This window comes from Solanum stenotomum, chromosome 11, assembly GCF_019186545.1.
Source record: "Solanum stenotomum isolate F172 chromosome 11, ASM1918654v1, whole genome shotgun sequence".
Classification (NCBI taxonomy): domain Eukaryota; kingdom Viridiplantae; phylum Streptophyta; class Magnoliopsida; order Solanales; family Solanaceae; genus Solanum; species Solanum stenotomum.
The window spans coordinates 28788141-28794892 of NC_064292.1; the positions used below are offsets into that span (position 1 = coordinate 28788141).

At 39.7% G+C, this 6752-nt stretch overlaps 1 non-coding gene across 1 annotated transcript; it reads right to left on the bottom strand.

Annotated features, from left to right (window-relative positions):
- Positions 1–2927: 2927 nt before the first annotated feature.
- On the bottom strand, positions 2928–3034 carry LOC125846173 (small nucleolar RNA R71). The gene has a single exon (XR_007444332.1). It is a non-coding gene; the product is annotated as a small nucleolar RNA R71 (small nucleolar RNA).
- Positions 3035–6752: the final 3718 nt, after the last annotated feature.

A 6752-nucleotide genomic window follows, 5' to 3' on the forward strand; every position in this document is an offset into this window, starting at 1 on the left:
AGTTACAGAATGCTGAGGCTAGATGAGGGGTAGCTTCGACGAGCAGCAGTCCACTCGGCGCGTCGCCGATCGCATCAGCGATGGATTACAATGTCGCCAAAAATGCTGATAGAGATCCAAATAAGTGCTAATGGGCGAGATGAAGTGAAAAAAGGCATATCGCGGAACCACTCAGTGATCCGTGGCTCACCGAAAGTTACAATGGTTGGACTTAGAAGAGGTAAAATATGAAGGTGAGACAAAGGAAAGTTGGCGAGTCACCGAATGGTCAGCGAAGCCCGACTTACCTCGCCGATTGATTCCAAATAGCCACACATCAGACTTGCATAAATTAATTTTTGCAAGAGAGAGAAAAACATTCAAAAACGTGAGTAACAAAAGATTGAGAGCAAAAACATTACCATTGGGGATTTCAAGTGATTTTTTCAAGGTTTTACTTGAAGATTTTATAATAGCAAAGATTTCAGTAAATTTTGAATTTCATTTACCAAGCTATGGAAAATATGGCAGGTGTTGATTTTCATCTTTTCTCCATGATTGGCTAAAACCTTAACCTTGGGGGGTTTGATAATGTGACCAATTGTTGCATTCTACTAAATTGGTGTTATCGATTAGTGATTGTTGGTGTTAATCTGAAGCGGGTCTAAATTATTATGGTGGTTTAACTTCATTATTGCATCTTTGGTGTGATAGATTTCGGAGTTTTGTGCTTGCTTGAGAAAGAAGTACAGAACCAACGTAGTATTTTGGCATCCTTAGAAGTGGGTCTCGACGGTTTCATCTTCAGGAAGTGAAACCCAAGACCCAACCTTTGTATCTTGCTTGAAAGAGTGGAATTGATGAGAACGTGGGCTAGTTAGCTTATGGATAGTGTTGAGGTTCGAGAGAACTTAGCGGAAACAAGGCAATTGTTCGAGAGAAAATTGCTTTACTTATAGTCCATTCTACCCGCGACGAATTAGCATTATCGGTAATGATATACACCCATTCAGTTGAATTTAGCAATTGGTTAATCAATCCCCCAAGCGTTTTCTAGTTTTCTGATTGTTTCTTGTTGTTAAATTGGAGTGGGTTGGTAACAATAACTTGAAATTTGAATGTGGAACTGTTAAGCTTTGTGTTGCTCAACTGCAAAGGTCATTGTCATACTTTCGTATTTGAATTCAAAGGAAGCACTCTTGTGGGATTCAACCCCAACTAATTTAGTTGGGTTACTATACTAACTAGTGATCGTTGATACTTAGAATTGGATGAGGTGTCTTTGAAACGTTAATCAAAATGTCGCTGCTATCGGGGAGTAGCGTTACTTAGAGTTCTTGTATCAAAGGTTTGACTTGTGAATTTGTTGGCTGCAGTTGAATTAGGTTCGGACTGCATTTTGTAGTGTTGGTTGGACTAAATAGTAGTAAAAATGAGTGAAGAAGAGGTGAATGGTAGCCAAGCAGGTCATCGGGAATGGTAGCATTTTGTAGTGTTGATTTACCAAACAATTCCATCACATCATGGGAGGAGCTGATTATAGCATTCAATGCAAGATTATTTCCCCCCATCAAGGATGATGAAACTTAGAGATGACATTCAAGGTTTCAAGTGATGGGAAGGTGAACCCATCCATGGAACGTGGGGGAGGTTTAAGAAACTCATAATTAAATGCCCAACTCATGGGCTACCAAATGATTTGCTACTCCAATATTTTTACCGGAGTCTTGATTTGATTAATAAAGGAGTGGCTGATCAATTGGTACGAGGGGAAATAATGTTGCAATCATTTGAGGTGGTTTCATTTCTTCTTGATAACATGACGAAAATAAATCAAGCTTGGTACACTCAAGAGGATCAATTCACTTCTTTTTGTTTTAGAATGACACAAGAACAACTTGATAAGGAAAGAGAAAGGGAGGAAAACATCAAGAAGATGTTGACCCAAATGGAGCTATTAAAAGAGCATATGATAGAAAATGTGGGAAATCCCAAGGGGACATGTGGAGTGTTTAGTGTTGATGAGGGTTCTTCCTCAGGATATTCAAAGCCGGGGAGAATCAAGGTTGGAACTCCAAGAGATATGAGGAGGGTTTCTACCCATTCAGTTGAATTCGGCAGTTGGTTAGTCAACCCCCCAAGTATTTTCTTGTTATCTGATTGTTTCTTGTTAAATTGAAGTGGATTGGTAACAATATCTTGAAATTTGATTGTTAAACTCTTAAGTTTTATGTTGCTCAGTTGCAAAGGTCATTGTCATACTTTCATATTTGAATTCAAAGGAAGCTACTCTCTATGGGATTCGACCCCAACTTATTTAGTTGGGTTATTATACTGACTAGCGATCGTTGATACTTAGAATTGGATGAAGTGTCTTTGAAACGTTAATCAAAATGCCACCGCTGTCGGGGAGTAGCATTACTTAGAGTTCTTGTATCAAAGATTTGACTTGTGAATTTGTTGGCTGTAGTTGAATTAGGTTCGGACTGCATTTTGTAGTGTTGGTTGGACTAAATAGTAGTAAAAATGAGTGAAGAAGAGGTGAATGGTAGCCAAGCAGGCCATCGGGACGGTATCAATGATATCAATAACGTTTACAACCTATCTCTACTAGGTGAAATGGGTGCAATTCGCCTACCACAAACTGATGGGAATGAAATATTTGAGGTCACTAGCACGACTCTTCATCTCCTCCAAATGAGGGGACTCTATGTAGGGATAGAGCATGAAGACCTGCAAGATCATGTAAATTTTTTTATAGAGGTGTGCAGCCCGTTTTCATTCAAGAATGTGTCACAAGAGTCAATTCGGCTTACGTTATTTCCACTATCTTTGACAGGGGAGGCTAGCAAGTGGTTGGCCGATTTACCAAACAATTCCATCACATCATGGGAGGAGCTGATTATAGTATTCAATGCAAGATTATTTCCCCCCCATCAAGGATGATGAAACTTAGAGATGACATTCAAAGTTTCAAGCGATGGGAAGGTGAACCCATCCATGGAACGTGGGGGAGGTTTAAGAAACTCATAATTAAATGCCCAACTCATGGGCTACCAAATGATTTGCTACTCCAATATTTTTACCGGAGTCTTGATTTGATTAATAAAAGAGTGGCTGATCAATTGGTACGAGGGGAAATAATGTAGCAATCATTTGAGGTGGTTTCATTTCTTCTTGATAACATGACGAAAATAAATCAAGCTTGGTACACTCAAGAGGATCAATTCACTTCTTTTTGTTTTAGAATGACACAAGAACAACTTGATAAGGAAAGAGAAAGGGAGGAAAACATCAAGAAGATGTTGACCCAAATGGAGCTATTACAATAGCATATGATGGAAAATATGGGAAATCCCAAGGGGACATGTGGAGTGTTTAGTGTTGATGAGGGTTCTTCCTCAGGATATTCAAAGCCGGGGAGAATCAAGGATGGAACTCCAAGAGATATGAGGAGGGTTTCTACCCATTCAGTTGAATTCGGCAGTTGGTTAGTCAACCCCCCAAGTATTTTCTTGTTATCTGATTGTTTCTTGTTAAATTGAAGTGGATTGGTAACAATATCTTGAAATTTGATTGTTAAACTCTTAAGTTTTATGTTGCTCAGTTGCAAAGGTCATTGTCATACTTTCATATTTGAATTCAAAGGAAGCTACTCTTTATGGGATTCAACCCTAACTTATTTAGTTGGGTTATTATACTGACTAGCGATCGTTGACACTTAGAATTGGATGAAGTGTCTTTCAAACGTTAATCAGTGACCCTATTTGACTCAAGTATTGTAATAGATGGCTAATTGAGACAAGTCTAGACTTCCGCTTTGTTTTTATGAAACTTTTGGATATAAATGCAGTTTTACTCATATTGTTCTAATGCTTTATGTTAAGATATGCTAAGTGGCTTACATAGGGCCTTTCAGGGTTCTATGTACCTTGTTACGTCTAGGGGGTACCCTTGGGCCGTGACAAACTTGGTAATCAAAGCACAAGGTTTAGAATGATGTCTCATAAGCCACGTCTAGTAGAGTCTTGTTCATGAGTTTGAAGCACGCCACATTTATGAATTCGAGGCAATAAGATGTTTAGGAAATTTCACTTCTTTCACTATTCTTGAGTCGTTAAATCTATAAAAGTCCGTCTCCTAATCCTTCTCTTGTGTCTTCAGGAAATGAATACATGAAGGGCTAACACAAGAAGAACGGAGGGTGACAATGTGAATGAGGAAGCTCTTCAAGGTAATCAAGCNCAAGGTTGGAATTTCTTTAGTTAGAGGTCGCTTAGATACACTCAAGCGAGCTAGACTACCCATACTCACCGCTTTTTCGCTTAATGCGTCCGCCATTACATTAGCCTTGCCCGGATGATACTGGATGGTCACATCATAATCCATGAGTAACTCCATCCAGCTTCACTGTCTCTAATTCAGATCCTTTTGAGTGAAAACATGTGTAGACTACGATGATCAGTAAACACCTCACACTTAACACCATACAGATAATACCGCCAGATCTTAAGACCAAACACTACCGCTACCAACTCTAAATTATGTGTTGGGAAATTCCTTTCATGCACTTTCAAATGCTGTTATGCATAATCTATGACATTCTTATCCTGAATCAACACCGCACCCAAGACTAAATGTGAAGCATCACAATAAACAATAAATTCTTTACCTTCAACCGGTAGTGCAAGAATAGGTGATGTGATCAAAAGAGTCTTGAGCTTTTGAAATCACTCCTAATATTTTTCAGTCCATTCAAACCATATATCCTTTTTGGTCAAATTTGTCAAGTGTGTGGCACTAGAATCAAAGTTTTTCACAAACCGACGACAGTAGCTAGCGAGACCCACAAAACTCCTAATTTCAGTCATAGAACTTGGTTGTACCCAATTTCTAACCGCTTCAATCTTTTGGGAATCTACCATTACCCCTTCCTTCGAAACTACATGCCCCTTAAAGGCAACTGAAGTCAACCAAAATTCACACTTAGAAAATTTTGCATACAATTTTAGTTTCCCAAGAACATCAAGAACAATACAAAGATGGTCGGCATGCTCCTTCTCACTCTTCGAATAACCAAAATGTCGTCAATAAACACTATCACAAATGAATCAAGAAAGGGTTTGAACACACGATTCATCAAACTCATGAAATTTGCAGGCGCATTTGTCAACCCGAATGACATAACTAGGAACTCATAGTGCCCATAGGGGGTCCTAAATGCCTTTTTTTGGTATATTCTCAAGCCTAATCTTTAACTGATGGTAACCAGACAATAAATCAATGTTAGAGAAAACGGATGCGCCCTGCAACTGGTCAAAAAAATCATCTATCTGAGGCAGTGGATATTTCTTCCGAATCGTGACCCTATCAATTGACGATAGTCTATGCACATTCTCATACTTCCATCCTTTTTCTTAACAAATAGGATAGGAGCACCCTAGGGTGAAGCACTAGGGCGGATGAATACTTTATCAAGAATTTCTTGGATTTGAGCCTTAAGCTCTCTTAATTCTGCCGGAGCAATACGATACGGAGAGATGGAAATGGGACCAGTACTAGGTTCTAAATCAATACAGAAATCTATATCTCTATTCGAAGGCATACCAGACAAATCAGTAGGAAACACTTCTTTAAATTCTAACACCACAGGAATAGACTCAATAGAGGGAGACTCAACTTCAACATCCTGAATATGAGCCAAGTAAGCCAAACAACCTTGCCCCACCAATTTTCTAGCCCTAATGGAGGATATGATCTTAGATGGATTAGGCTTGTTCACCCCTTCCCACTCTAACTTTTCCCTACCGGGGCTCTCTAGAGTCACAAATTTTGTATTACAATTAAGCACAACATAATAGGGGGACAACTAAGTCATGCCTAAGATTGTATCAAAGTCAGTCATATCCAAAATAACCAAATCACCCCAAGTCTAAAAACCCATAAACATGATACGACAGGCACAATAGACATGGTGACTATGACAAACTCTCCAATAGGGGTAGAAACATGGATTGGGGCATCAAGTATATCACAAATCATATCAAATTTTAAGGCAAATCGCACAGACACATAAGAATAAGTAGAACCCGAATCAAATAACACATTAGCCATCTGGTCACATACAAGAAAAGTACATGTCATCACTGTATCATAAGACTCTGCCTCGTTCTTTCTTGGAAAGACGAAACACTGAGCGCTATCCTCTTGATGGGCGACTTCCCTGCCTGGCTGCACCATACCTCTACCTGCGTTACCATTTTCCCTACCTCCGCGACCTTGCTGATTTCCTCCTCACCCACCTTGTGGACGCCCTTGACCATTATTACCATTTCCCGTAGGTACCACAGCTCTAGTCTGCTGTTGCGTGGGGTCTAACATGCATGGGTGAGGACAATCTTTCCTTATATGCTCAGGTTCTCCACAGTTATAACAAGTGCAATCAAAAGATGGCATGTTGCCAGCTGAAGGTGCGGCTCCCTAGCTATCCTGAATTAAATACTGAGGTGGAGTTCTCGAGTAATTACCTGTAGAAGCGGGTATAGATGACAGAATTGTCTAGGTTGCCAGTGTTGGCCTACCTGAACCTCTGGAGTAGGAACCCTGAAAGTTACCTATGCTCTTAGCTTTCTTAGACAATGCCTTATCCTGACCGTCTCGCCTCACCCCCTCCACTTTCTTCATAAAATTTGTTACCTCATTAACACTTTTTCCTGCAAAAGTCATGTGCAAAGACAATACCTGTAACTCAGAATTCAGTCCTTAACAAATAT